This window comes from Pyxicephalus adspersus, chromosome 2 (assembly GCF_032062135.1).
Source record: "Pyxicephalus adspersus chromosome 2, UCB_Pads_2.0, whole genome shotgun sequence".
In the NCBI taxonomy this organism is placed as follows: Eukaryota; Metazoa; Chordata; class Amphibia; order Anura; family Pyxicephalidae; genus Pyxicephalus; species Pyxicephalus adspersus.
In genome coordinates, this window is record NC_092859.1 from 38,331,704 (window position 1) to 38,347,552 (window position 15,849).

The following is a 15,849-nucleotide window of genomic DNA, read 5'->3' on the forward strand; positions in this document are numbered from 1 at the left end:
ACAATAGGTGCCTGAAGACCATGATTCCCCATGAAAGGGGGAGACAGGAGCCCTCGCTCTGAGCGTCCCATTCCATCATAGGCCAAGCCACATTGAATAAAGAACCATATGCTTTGTGTGACTAGGATTTACCTATACTATTTATATAATATATACCTTTGACATCCATGATATTGGAGGTGCGATAGGACTTTGACAATGGAGAGGATGAGGATGTTCTACTTCATCAGAATCTCCACCAGGATACCCCCATGTTTGACTTGGACTCCATACAGGATGGACTGTAACATACTGTTAAACTATTATTGAAGAATATTATTCCCAATGAATAAGGAAGAGGAGCCATGAACACATCATACTAACTTGGAGTAATCTCATACCGACGGGGAAATGTTACTTAACCAAGAATCATGTATTTTACATTTAACTACCATCTGAAATGCAATACTGTGGGAAGTAGAATGCAATTCACTGCACACCTGCACACAGGTTATTACTAGAGAAGGGAGGTGGTGGCTTACAGACTGGGGGGAAAACTGTTCAGCATAGCTTAAAACAAGTTTCTAGATTTACAGTTCACACTTCTGGGTCAGTGGCTATTGGTTCTAAAGACAGCCAAGAAACAAACATTTTGAGCCAGGGGATCAGCAATGACAAACTAGGATGACAACAAATGATGACATATTTAAAAAAACAACTTTAGAATTTGGTTTTGTCTTTCAACTGCTATGAAACATTCATTTGAACAACAACAACAACATAGCATTAAGGCAATTGGCCATGAAGAAAAACATTCATTTTGACTGCAATCCTATCAAACAACAATGTGGGAGAGGAGGACAATCTGTGAGATTGCCCTAAATTTGATGAAATAACGGAGGGAAGTTTGCATGGTAGGAAGCCTAAAATGTAGGTGTAAGTTCAATTCCCTAATACTGAAGTAAAGTAGGCCCCCGATGAGAAGCTTATCTGCAGTGCTAAGGGTCATGATCCGAGCAGAGAGTGTTCAAGATTTGGGCCAACGCAAAAGCATGGATCCAATCAGAGCAGAGCAATCAGGCAGGTAAGACACTTTATTGCAGAATTGTCATCGGCTATCCCTTTTTGCAATATTGACCTGCCAGATATTGGAAACTTAGAAACTTTAGTTCAACTTTAACCCTGAGTTCTAGCAATTACACTTACAACCATACTGACAGCCCAGATTTAAAAGAATAATAATAAATTGGGAGTTTGTGTTTTTAACACTTCTTCCAGACTGAATATTATAGAGATTTATCACCCTCTAGCGGTCCCTGGGAGGAAGAACTCCTGGATATCAGTCCCTGATCCCTTGGACCTTATTTATTAAAGCTCTCCAAGGCAAATCAGGATTGCTAAAGATTGGACAGCTGAATAAGAACTCGAAGAAGATGGCTGGCCCCGTGATGGAGCAAGTACAGGTGAGTGTAATTTAAAATTTGTGATCATTGTGATTGTGTCATATATTTTTTTTATATATTTACTCCAGTTTTTAAGACTGTGATCTTTGGAATCTGTGCCCAAAAAATCAAAGAGAGGGCCAATGACTAGTTTCCAGTGCTGCTTGTGGTCATACCTTGTTCTGCTCTGTGTCTGTCAGGGTCTCCAACAAGGAGTACATTGATCAGGTCAATAATGAAATCACATTTTTCATCTTCTAAAAGTAGGAGGGCTATGCTAGAAAATGGTTTCTGCAGAACTAATTACACCTGAAAACGGTCACCATTTAGTTGGGTGTTAATAAACTGAGCAAGAATACAGTAAGGGTGCTTATCCTTTGTGTTGAATACTTTTACTATTAGTAGTACCAACAAATAAAGATTTTTAAGTTAATAAACGTACAAGCATTCATAAAACCCATAAATGTTATTACAAATACAATAAAAGTTATACATAAAGACAATTCCATAGAAATCACTCATATATATCCACATATCTCCACCATAAATATAAAGTACTTATTTCTTACTCCTCAATGTGTTTCATTTCATCTTCATCAGGAGGGTGAGATGAAAGACATTATGATTCTTATAATAAACATATATATGAATAAATATATTATACCCGATATGGTCCCATTGGGAGGGGCAGTGATGAGTTGGATGTTTTGCCAGGTCATTTCCATCCATTGCTGCACATTGTGGGTGATATAGTGATATCATGTTTTAGTTTCACTCACACAGATGTCCTTATTTTCAACCATGCGGTTTGTTTAGGTATCTTTTATATTAATCTTTTTACTACTTTTACTATGTGTCCTGATACGGGTGAATCTATGTACAGATTAGTACTGCACCCCACATCATAGGGGGTTTAATCTGTAATGTCTGTTGTAGTGTCAAGTTATGTCAACACATCATTTTCTAATTATATTATTATAAAATCAATAAGACTACCTTGTTGTTGCCAAGCACGTCAAATTGATATAATGATATTTTGTATCATCATCATTAGATGAAAGTGAGGCCAGCAGCAGGGAACCAGGTGTAGGGCCTGCATGACAGGGTGTGCGGGCCGCCCCATAGGTAATTTTGGTGAGGAGAGGTTTTGGGAGGGGTTAGCTAGGGGTCATGTTGAAAGTAAAGGGGAGGACAATAGAGGGGTTAAATAGGGAGTCAATCGTAAATTAGGAACAGCTTTTTGAGGGGGAAAAATATTTCCACCCACCCTCCCAATTAGAAGGAGGGAGCAGTTGGGGTTTAGGATGGTAAGAGTCCTGGTTGTAATTTTTGGAAGGCCAACCCAGCGGTAGGGTACCCTTTAAGGGTGTTACGGTGTGGGGACCCTGAGGCGGTGCTGTGCGGCTAGGGGCTGATGTGGTATATATGGAAGCTTTACATTTTTTGGTACAGACTTTACCTGTCCTAGACCTGCAGCCTGGTTGTCTAAGTTTAGATCAGGTTTGTAAGCTTGGGGGAGGAGGTGTGGGGAGTGGGGGGAAGGTACAAAGTGCTAAAGGTTCGAGCTACCCTGGTCAAGCAACTGGAAATATATAAAATATAATCTCATTATAATGTAACAAGAAGGTTAGGTCAAACTCACAATTGCAAGTTTTTTTTCACATTATAATGTAACAAGGAGGTTTGGTCAAAGTGAGCTAACAAAGGTCGTGTAATAGTTTGATTAGTTGATATCAGCGGATAATTGTTAACTCCAGATATCATACATCTGAGTGCTAACATTTTCTGGATACATGTAAAGAATTGCCAGCGTCTCCCTGCCTGACTCTTCCCATTTAGATGATATGAAAATGTGCCCTCCCTGGGGTAAACTGAGTCATGTGATCTCGCTGCTGGAACTGTTGCCTTTTTGGACCATTGTACACATCCAATAGAGATAAGTACTAACTTTTAATAAACAGTGCCTGCAAGTTTTTGGTATTCTTTAACCCATCCCACACATACTTCCCCCTTGTTATAGGTGTAATAGCAGTAACAATGAGTGAGTATATGACTTTGAAAGGGTCAGGTAAAATATTGAACCGCAGCAAACTGCAATCGGCCACATAATACAGAGGTTAGGTGCAGTTGTGGTTGAATCTTTTGGCAGGAGCAACTAAATATGATAATCTAATGTAGAAATATGGCTTTTAAGTCTATTGTAATAAAATGTACAATCGGGGCCTAAGATGAATATTTGTAGAGTAGACAGGATGTAATTATCACAGTAGTCCACAGTGCTGGGCTGGAGGTTTGTAAAAAGCTGTGGGTAGGGTGCTGGGTTAGCTTAGGGGTGATAGGATGGTAGATTTACATTAAACATAAGGATAAAAAAGTGTAAAGTAAAGTTAGCTCTTCAAATCTCCATTTTTCTTCTGGGTTTGGGACTCAAAATACTGAAGCCATTAGATAAGCAGCACCTACCATTTTCAGAGGGAGAGCAGCAATGGTGTCTTATGTTTTTGCCTAATGTGGCATTTTGTGGACTAGCTGCCACTGGGAGCATAATGTGGTCTACTTACCGGTTGACGTTAACCGGCAGATATTTGTATTTCTCAGATAAAGTTTGCTCAGCTGACTTCCAAACCCACACTCATAGCTGTTCCAGTTTTGGTCCAAAATCTTCTGATCCATCTCTATCAGAGGACTTTTTCAGTGGCCTTGTACACATTATTACCCTATTTCAATATCACAGGCGAACTAGTTTATTTAGGGCCAATAAATAACCAAAGTGGTCTGTAGGTCAGGATGTAGCCAGGCTGTTCTATAGAAGTTATTGTATTACATAAATAACCTATTGTTTTTAAATCTGTGTAATTTTAAGGTGGAGTATGACAACAAGGAAGCTGAAATAGCTGGAAGGAACATAAGACATATTTTGGCATAGTAGCTTATGCTGCTGCTGTTGATATTGTCTCAGTACTGTTATAACAAAATCATTGTCTTATGCAGCAGAACATAACAGTTTTTTTACAAAAATGTTCAAAGGAGTTAAACAAAATTACATTAAAAAACATGTTACGGTTTAGGTTTATAATTCACTAATACATAAGTCAAACAATCAAGCATGCTACAAATCCCATAACTCCCCTTTCTGCAGCCGCTGTTTTAAAAAATAGGACAACATCAGATGCCGACTCTCCCTTAGCTGCAGTAGTTATTACCATATCCCGTCAGGACATTTAGGGAGGGCCGTGTTACATATCGTGCTGCCCTGGGCAGAAACCTAATTACGAAGCCCTGTTGTACAAGCTCAACCCCTTGTGTTCTGTGATTATTTCAAGGGAAATTACTGCTGGAATGCTTTATCACTGGCAGCATATTTTCTGATTTAGAGGCAGACAACATCCTAACTGTACAGGGCATCAAAGGAGAAATAGTATGGAAGGTTTTCCATTTTTGGAACTATAAAGGGTAACTTCTAACGGCTGTCAACATCCCTTAAACACTCCTGCAGAATTTATACATAAATGTCTATGGGTGGAATGAAGAAACAAGTAATGGAAGGAAAAATGTTAAAAAGTGTGCTTGTTGTGGTGGTGCACCTTTTTAACCTTTTGCTCTAGAAATTGGACAACAAGTGTTTGTGCTATTGCCACAAACAGAGCTTACAACAACAAATAGCATGTTCCAGAATCCCCTATTATATCCTGGACATATGCATCCTGATATATAAATGCAATAAATGATTTATTTGAAGATGATTTACACTAAGGGATCTATTTATCTGACATTACCTTCTATGTCCATGTGTTTCAATTGCAGTAATTGATTCCCACAAGGGAATGTCTGATTCCCTTTTTTATAAATAGAGCCCTAAAAGTGACAACAAATAGGCCAAAATGTTGTCTTCTATAAAGGAGATCCTAATATAAAGATTCAACAAACTTGTATACCTGCTTCATTTTACATTTAAAATGTCTATAAATGATAAACCCCAGATACCCCCTGTCTTGAATCCCTGGGGGATGTTCTTGGAAAGTTTTTGTTGATCACTTGTCTACAACCTTGTTGCCTGTTAGGTATTTTTCCAGTTTATTTACATTTTGGATGATTTTAGAGAAACCCATCAGATTTCAAATCATCTGTTACAATAGATCTCATATTCGAATTGGGAATAGGATGAGTTAAAAGGGGCTGGACAGATGTGAGAGGCCCTCTTTTGGAAGAAAAAGCTTCCTATTCACTCAGGCTGCCTTTACCCTGTTCAATCAGGCTGTTTTCTCACTTTTATGGAACTATGGATCACCATCTGCTGCATTATGAGTATTGAAACAAAATAATTAAGTAGTATTTTACCCTTCACTTGTTCCAGCACTGTACTACTCTTCTTTTTCTTCTTTTACCCTTTTTCTACTTGTTATACCATATCCATGTGTAGGTTAACATTGAAGCTTTCTGTACATCTATGGGGCAATGGTGTCCACCTCTGCTCATTCCAAAGCTAATCCCATTTCATTAGTATAGAACAGGCACTCATAGAATTTGGGTGCATGAGGACAAATGTGCACCATGTATTTATTTAAGAAAAAAAAGATATTGTACCAAGTGTATTTTTTTTACTATTTGATGAATATTAAACCCTATGCTTTGTGTGCCTAGGATTTACCTATAGTATTATATAATATATATATTTGACATCCATGATATGTAGGACTTTGACAATGGAGAGGCTGAGAATATTCTTCTTCATCAGGATTTCCCCCAGGGAGAAAACTGTTCAGCATAGCTTAAAACAAGTTTATAGATTTACAGTTTACACTTCTCGGTCAGCCAAGAAACAAACATTTAGGGAATCAGCAATGACAAACTAGGTTTTTTTTCTCAGTGACAACAAATGACAACATATTTAAAAAAATTAGGTTGTGTCTTTCCACCAATATGAAACAATTATTTAAACAACAACATAGCATTAGGGCAATTGTCCATAAAGAGTCTAGGTTAAACATTCATTTTGACTGCAATCCTATCAAACTAGGATGTAAGAGAGACCAACAATCTGTGAGATTGCCATGAACTTGATGTAATAATGGAGGGAAGTTTGCTTGGTAGGAAGCCTAAAATGTGGGTGTAAGTTCAATTCCAAAATACAGAAGTGAAGTAGGCCCCCAGTGAGAAGCACATCTGCAGTGCCAAGGGTCATGATCCGACCAGAGATTCAATTCAAGATTTGAGCCAACGAAAAAGCATGGATCCAATCATACTCGTTCTGCTCTGTGTCGGTCAGAGCCTCCAACAAGGAGTACAGTGATCAGCACAATAATGAAATCACCAAATCACATTTTTCATGTTCTAAAACTAGGAGAGCTATGCTAGAAAAGTGGTCTATGGTTTCTGCAGAACTAATTACACCTTTTTCAGGTTATAAATGTGTATATTTGTATTAGGGAGGTCCTATTCACTAATAGTAATAAACTAATAATTCACTACTCATGTACAAGTTTTTGGGGGGGTGGATACAGTTGGTAAGGGTGAATCTCATGATAATACCTTAGTATTGTATACGGTGGAAATAGATGACAGATTGACCATATAATAGTTCTGAAAAAAAAGAGTTGGCAAACAGAGTACGGACGTCTCCCTGTGTATTTTCTGCAGGCCATAGCTGTCAGTTTGCCATATTTATGAATGACAGTTGTGTGTAAATATGTACAAAATAAAAAATTACCAACCATTTTAGTCCATGGTAGTGTGTTTGGTTTGTATTGCCTAAACAAAAAAAACCTTGGGTTTGAATACATGTCCTCACTTCGGGAGCCCAAGGACCTTATTGGATACCATATGTGATTCCATCCAAGACTTCTGTGTGATTACAAACAAGAGTTTTGCAGGAATTTTATTTAACACAATTCCACCAAAAACAGTCATTTCAGATTAGAATTGGTGTTTTCATTTATATTTAGGACCTCATAACAGCTGCATACACAACACAATATAAAACAGAGGTAAATTACAAATGCAATAAAACAAAGTACATTTCAATAGAGGTAAAAAAACAATGCCAAGACACTACTTTTTGTCCTTTTTCTTTTTTTCTCCCTGTGGATTATAAAACGAGAATGTTTTAGAAAAAGAAATCAGGTATTCATGTAGTATAAAACAGCCTTGTTTTTTTCTGAAAATGTACTAAATATTAAAGGCCAATTAGTAAACTTGCATTAATGTACGCTTTAGGCTTTTCAATAATGGACATGTTAATGAAAGTTATGTTGTGCATTACTGTGCATTTAGTATGGTGCAAGTCGTTCAAGGAATCAGCTGCCAAGACTTCCTAGTGTGCAAAAAAGCACCAGACCTTTTTTACCATATCGCAACACATTATCGTGCATTGCCATGTGTTGTGGTGTGATGCAATGCAAATTTGTTGCCTTAATGCATTAGCCTGCCATCAGTGCACCTTATGTGAGTTACCTTATGTGAATTACCACAACACATATCTCTTAATGGGCCTTTAGTCGGTTTGTTGTATTAAATAGTTACGTATATATTAAAGCCAGGAGAGAATAATTTGCATTGCTATTTTTTGTGTGTTTTTTAAGAAGACTGCTGTACTTAGTGGAGGTCTCTTTAAAACATTTTTGACACTCTAATTATCATACCCAACATACAACAGCAACTTTGCTCCAAATTGGTTTCCATGATCGGCTCCTCTGCATCTCCTAAAAGCTGCTTGAGCCTATTTAGAACCAGTATATCAATTCCAAACTCCCAGGAATACATTTTCTGAAAGTAAACTAAATTCTTTGTAATTTGAAACATTTTTAGCAGGTAGGATCTCATAGTAAAAAAGAATCCGTATGTCTGTTCTATCATAAAAAATTCTTCCTCTGCTTACTATCCATTTTGTGAAATTTTACACCAATTGCACTTATATCCCAAACATGGACAGGTGTTAAATCATCAGCCAGTGGAGAAGACTGGCTGAAGGCTGAGGATTCTGTCTGGACCGATATGAGGAATGAGTGAAGATTAAATAATGAAGCAGCAATGAGGTGATAAGGGAGAACACTGTTTTAGGAGATCTGCTAAAGCAGTAAATATATCATAGTACACAAATATTCTGTGCACATTTCCAGAATATGGCAAGAGCCCTGGGGATTTGTAACAACATAGCTTCTTCTAGAGTTGAGAAAGGATTGAGAGCAGTGAAAAACACACCAAAAACTTGTAATCCTGTTTGTCATCCCCATTGTGCAGTAATGTTTATGGGATTTTTTAATAATTAATGCACTATATAATAATCCCATAAAACATTTCTATATACACATTTCATAATTCATAGCAAGGCAATCCACATCTATCAGGCAGTTAATAACTGGAAATCACTGGGAGCAGGGTTTGACAAAACCAATTTTGTGTCAGTTTTTACATTAGAGACTTACATCAGAGTCACTGTCAGAGCTGGAACTGCTCCCTGATTTATCTCCTTCCTGGGAATAAAAAACAGAAACCTAATTCAGATATCATTACACATTGAAGATAATCATTAAATTCATATTACCCCTTTTGTTTTATCACATTACTTTTTGGTTTCCAAATGAACTGCTTAGGTAAGCTGACAAGCAAGAGGATGCTACATTTAAACCTTATGCTTTGAAAATGCATATAAAAAGGTAATTATATTTATCATATCTCTTGTCTTGCATAAACCAAATAAACATATTAAAAAAACATAAAATCATAGGTATAATTTGCATAAATGTTGCCTTACCTGATTATATTCTACCATATCAAAATGCCAATAAATTGTAAAAAAAAAACACTTTTTTTTTAATAACATACCTTATTTTAGACCCAGTGACATTATCACAGTGTTTCTGTCCGGTGAAAACAGTCTGCTAGAGTAAATGGAAATCTCCCCAATAGAGCACAGATTGAAAAAAATAAAAAAAAAATCTTTCATGGTTTTAACCATCCACTACTCTTTTCAAATGTGAATAAACATTTGTTTTGCAAGTCCAACTTTTGGCACCTACTATCTTACCAGATATTACCAGATAGTACTTGATGCTTTGCAGTGAAAGGTGGACATTTTTAAAAAGCCCATTATTTAATTCTCACCTTTTTCTCTTTCTTTTTCTTCCTCTTGTCATGTTTTTTATCTTTGTCCTTATCCTTGTCCTTATCCTTGTCTTTATCCTTGTCCTTATCCTTGTCTTTATCATCATCCTTCCCGAAAACTACAAAATTAATCAGCAGATGATGAAAACCACGTTGTAGAGTACAGTATTACATAGAAGTAGTGCAAATATAGTCATCAGGTTACAAACAATCTAAAAAGAATATATATCCTTGGACATATGTAAATACTCAAGTGTAAACTGAGATATTTTACATGCAAATTACAAAAACAGATTATGGTTTATACTCAAGAAAAACAAAACTATGCTTTGCAGCACCAGCAGAACCAGTCAGGCAAAATGTATTACTATTGTTGTTGTTATTAATAAACGGTATTTATACAGTGCCAAAATAATATGCACCTCCGTACATTAAATAAGGAGGAGGAGATATCTTGCCTAACAATTCAAAGTTCTAGCAGACCAGGAGAGAAAAAAATCTCCTGAAACATTGATTGAATTGTAAGGCAAAATGATCTCCTTGCTCAACAATTCAATGTGCTGCTGATGCCAGCTTAAACCAGAACTCAGGATATTAACAGCCAGAGTTCTGATCTGAAATTATTATACCCATCATTGACAGTTATAGTAATGCCCCTTGAGATGAAAAATGACAGCTTTTATTCCCTGGATCACGGATTGGCTGCACAATGACCAGAGCTGGGCTTCTGTCATTTTGTAGAGTCAATCTGACAAGAGGTTAGCTGAGGACAGCTGTTCTCAGTTGCCCTCTTGTGTTATGGGCTGGGTAACTGTAAGGGATGATGACAATAGCTTTCCCTGTCATAGCTGTCCTCCTCCAACACATTGCAGGTCCAGCAGCATCTAGACTCCTGTAACTGTGAAGCTGGCAGCAACTGATGCTGGATCCGATGTCCTGTTTGGTCATCATTGGACCTTTTAAGGTGAATATTAGTTAAAAAAGACTGATAATGTTTTTTTTGTGTTGTCTTATAGTTTCTAAGGGTTTTATAACACTTTCTGGGTATGACTAAGGGACATTATATTATTTTCCCAATGCGACGTGGCAGATATCTGGGAGTGTCCTTATCAAAGAGGATTTCCAGTTATAAACTTGTTCCCTGCCTGTAGACCTCTACAAAACTAGGGTCACATTGTGGGAAAGTTCTCCCACCCAACAATGGATCTTGCCACTGTTGGGGGCAGGTTTCTGCAGAAATGGAAGGGGCTACATATTTTTACCCCCTTTCTTCCTTGACAAACCAGATTCAAGAGTGCCTTTTAAGGATAGTAGAGGTGAAGCACCCATGCACATGCTCATTGTCTCCATCTTCTATGCAAGAAGGTCCCAAGCCAATTAAAGGGTCTGGTTTTGAAAATATAGAGAACCCACACATTTCTTTAAAACCCTATTAAAAAAAACATTACATTCTTTACCTGTTAGCGACATGCTGTCACTTTCACCCCAGCCCATGTAACTCTTACATAGCCTTGTCACTGTTAGCTGTCACATTAACTCATGTCATTTTATTCATTAATAATAATATTTAATAATACATTTACAAAACATTCTTATTACATTTATTGGCAATATACTTTTCAACTATATTTTTCAGGTAAAATTGGGTACCCTGATTTAATCTCCACTAATATGCCAATTCAATATGAAAATACAGACTGTAAATGAACACACATGAACACTTCAATGAGCTCTTAAAAAAATTAATATCAGCATGGCCTTTTGAAATACTTCATTAAAACTGAGCCACTCTTAGAAAATCATAGGATAATCCAAATACATTTTAAATACTATACTTACATTTTAATACACTTGACATTTTTGTGCGGGGTGTGGAGTTTTTAGGTTGACAATAATTTTTTTACTCCTGAAAACAAGAAAAAAATTATTATACTGTATGTTCAAAATTTTGCTGAGCAACAGACTAGTAGTATGGCCATTATAGTATGGCCATCCTTCATAGTTTTGGATACTCTAAAGAAAGGTTTAAAGCTTATTGTCTTTTTTCTTCTTTTTTCTGTGTCCCTTTGGGTAAACAGTTACCCACCTGATAAGCTGCATGGGCCTAATGGGCACCTTGGAATCCAATTTGACCCTGCCACCCCCCCTTTCCTGTTTCATTTTTTGGCCATAGCTATTGACTCTGACCTGAAGCACCTCCCCAGCAATCTCATTGCCAGCGCCCTCCTCCAGCAGACAGGGTGAAAACTTCTCGACTATACCAAGACTACGGCTTGACACTTGCGATGTGAAGCAGAAAGCAACCACTTTGGCAACTAAACCATAGCTACAACAGGTGCAAGAGAAAGGAAATATCTCCAAAGAGGGAAATCCTCTCACTGCAACAACTGTCCCCTCTCCCTAGTGTTTTGTCTTACAACCCCACTGCCAGTGCAGATCATGGCAGCTGTCGACACTGAGACCACTGACTGTCCTTGCTAACCTAACCTTGCTAAAGCAACCAACTTCTGGGCTTGTTTTTTTCTACAAAGAAAGAAAATTACTGTAGGCAAAGTAATTTTGCAATCTGTTAACATGGAAAGGGATGTGCGGTCACAAGTGACATCTAGTATGGAGCAATCATATAATCATTAAAAGTTTTAGCAATCACACACCCTGAAGCGTAACCTTGACCTTGAAGCTTAACCTTGAACCTTAAGCGCAAACCTTAATTCTTTAAGGTGAACATTAGCTTTGTGCCATGTCTTATAGGTATGGCAATGCTTTACCAACAGTTTATGCTGTTTCTTTTTCTCTATAACATGTTCCCTTTGAGCTCTATCTATCTATCTATCTATCTTTCCTTACTAAAAAAAAAGTCCAACTACTGTGATATCATTGTCATCACCATGTTGCATTGCTTTATAAATATATATAAATAAATTTTTTTATAAATATATATATATATATATATATATATATATATATAAATTTGCTGCTGTATTAAATCCTTATTTGATTCAAGAACTGATGTATACAATTTTAGGGTAGATTACAAACTGTAAAATTTGCAGGAAGTAAAATTAAAAAGAAAGCTCTGAGGGGATTAAGGAAGAAAAAAGACCCTAAGACTCAGATAGACAGGTACTAACCAACGATAAATGATCTCTATGTAGATATCACATTTAGAAAATGGAAGGAAATTTAGTGGTTACCTGTCACAGACGATGGTGGTAGATGGTTCGTCTTCTTTGCAGCTACTACACAGACAACATCAGCGGTACATAATATAAGATGAGATGGGTGGGTACTGTACAACAACCAACACCCATCAGAACCAGTCATACTGGAAGGACAGTTTGTGAAATCTTCATGAATCATATTGGGTATACCAGTTTCTGCTTACAATTTGTTTTACAGCTAGGCGTCCAACCATTTAAAGGAAAATCCAGACGTTATGAAATAGGAATTTGTTTTCTGTGATTCTTCCATCAATGTGCCACTGTATAAACATAGGTTTGGAATCCCTTGAAGTTGTGGAGGTGGTAGAACTAGGCGTGGCTGAGGTTTGAGATGACAAAATATTAAGCTTGGTATGTATCTCGAGTAGTGTTTCCCAACCAGGGTTCCTGTAGGCTATCTGTAAGGGTGACATTCTTCCCACTGGCCAGTAATGTAAAGAGCATTCTACCCACTGACCACCACACTAATGTACTGTGAGTTGTGCATAGAGTAATTATAGGAGGGGTTTCCTGAAGACTGGAAAATTACTTTAAGAATTTCCTCATGTTAAAAAGGTTGAAAAAAGGCTGACCTAGAGCATCATTGCTCAAGAGGTCAGCAGGGTATAGTTCTAGTCATCATTCTTATTGATTTAAAATTAATTCTACAGAAATTTTTTTTCCGGCCCATTTATATAGATGGCAAAGACTTGCTGTAGTGCAGACTCCTATCTGCTTCTATTTGATGCAGACACTGTGATAAACCTTTATGGGGAGCTTTCTTAAAGTGGGTACTAAGTGAGAGGATGTGCCGATTATCTTAGACAGTATTGCATTACCAATCATTCCAGTACTTTTAATATTCCTCTAGAAACTTTTTTTTTAAGGGGCCAGGATTGTCATTGGAAAAAATTTTCCCGTCTTTAGTCTGTAAGAAGAGTGGTTTCCCTTTAATGGTGTCAGTGGGATTAGGAAAACTTTGCATTGGTGTTTAATAGCCATTGGAGCCATGTTCAGCACTGATCCATCGTGCACAGTCAGGCATGTTTCATGCACCTGCTGCCATTCTGCATGTAGTGGTAGCAAATGTAACCAATATACAACATTATTTTAATGACTGCAGCTCTAGATTTATGGATAAAAAGTTCAGTAAATAAACATAGAAAACAAAGAATAAAAATGTGTGATTGTATTCCAATTTGTAAGGATATCAGGGGTCTGATAGTCCCATAAAACCCCCTATGAATTTAGCCAAAGAAGTTTGGGGATTATCAGGGGAGTATCCCCAATTTTCAGGGTTTATGTTTCACAGGGGAGATCAGAAAATTAAGTGATTTTGGATTCCCACGGTGTCAAACAGATTACAGCCTGGTAAGCCTGGAAAAGCATGGAGTGTGCTTGGGGGGGGGGGTCTGGTCTGGAAGTAATTGAGTGGTTTAGCAGGTGCCCTAATTGCGTCTACCACAAAGTGCAGAGCTTTGTAATCAAACTCATGGCTTCCATGGTGACCGTTCGCTCACTTGCAGTCAAATATGTAGTTGGGGTTAAAACGTTTCAGGTTTGCAAATTCACCAGGTTTTTCCATTCTGGTCTATCTTCTCCAGTCTTGGAGCGCTTTAATAAATCAGGCCCAATGTATGCACCTACAGCAACACAAGCTTTCAAGGAACTCATCATAGGTTTCAAGAAACTTAATCACATTTAAACTTGATCATGTTTAGCAAAGCACTGTATATCATTAACAATTATTATGTATTTATAAAATGCCAAGTCAGAGGTTTCTATCTATTTTATATATAGAGTACATTGGTTAGAACCAAACCATTCATTGGGAATGGTGAAGGTGACTTATCATTGCACGCATTTGTTCTTAAATTAAAAAAAAATATACAAACTGTCATTTCAAGTTTTGAAAAAGAGTGAACTAAATGGCAGGTAGGGTAGGTTCACAGAAGATCCCTCCATATAGAACAAGTCACACCTGTAGGTCAAGGAATTTCCCAGCATTGTCAGATGTCAGATTTTGTCATTGTCAGATTTTATTCTGCACACTTTATGCCAGAGGCTACTACACAACATATGTTGGACATAATTAAATTATCACCTTGTGTTTTTTTTATTTATTTGGAACAAATGTACTGAAAAAAAGCAAGAAAAAAGCAAGTTCCACTGAAAGTGATAGTATTATAAGTAGATGTAAATTAATTTATCTTTATCACCTTTTACATCTCAATGTACCTGTCTACATGCCACCATCAGCTGCTCATCCCATTGGGGATCTCTTGCAGCTATGTCTTGCATACATACACTCCAATGGTACATACACTCAAAGGTCTTTTTTCTCAGACAGGTGGGTGGATCATAGATTCTACAATATACAGTCCCAAATCATTACACCTGCACTATTCGGTAATTCCAGAATGGGAGGCAGAACCATTATACCCTGGGCTCACATCACATAGGTGTTAATGAAGGGGTCCTGGGACAGTGCTTTACTTTGCTCATCTTTTTATTTCGATACAGGTTGAACTTTATTGGCATGCAAATGATTCCTCTCTATAGAACAAGCCACACCTGTAGGTCAAGGTTTTTCCCAACAATTTCAAATATTTATTTCTGCACACTTTACAGTACCATAGGCAGTTTGATATCTTGACTTGACTGTTTTTAAATCACAGCCTTGTTTGATTTGTTAATTATTTTTTTTAACCAACCCATTCATAGGTGAGCCAAGCAATTTAATGAAATGTTTAGTTATACTTTAAGTAGATGTAAATTCTAATTGGGTAACATTGCATCAATAATACACTTTTTAAATTCTAACGTCGCTTTCAGCCATTTCCCATCTATAAACAGATTGCCATCTTTCCACCTAAAGTGGCACTAAAGCTACAAATTAAAAAATTATGCTTGTGACTTGTGAATATGAATACATACAGTGCTTCACAATACAAGTGACTTCGGCAACTCTTTTATGCTGTGCTGATATAAAGAACTTACAAGCCAGTTCAGAGGTGAATTATGTAATGCTTTACTGAAGATATCTGGATAAGAATGCTCCGGCTACAGACACATCAACAGTGAAGGCTCTTTTATATAATATCATATAGAGTTTCAGATACAAAGTG

The 15,849-nt window shown here is 37.1% G+C and overlaps 1 long non-coding RNA gene across 1 annotated transcript; it reads right to left on the minus strand.

Moving 5' to 3' along the window:
- Nucleotides 1-7,278: 7,278 nt before the first annotated feature.
- Nucleotides 7,279-12,846, minus strand: LOC140325010 (uncharacterized). Its single transcript, XR_011919621.1, has 5 exons — nucleotides 12,716-12,846; nucleotides 11,361-11,427; nucleotides 9,522-9,640; nucleotides 8,843-8,890; nucleotides 7,279-7,499 (listed from the first exon to the last, which is right to left on the minus strand). It is a non-coding gene; the product is annotated as an uncharacterized lncRNA (long non-coding RNA).
- Nucleotides 12,847-15,849: the final 3,003 nt, after the last annotated feature.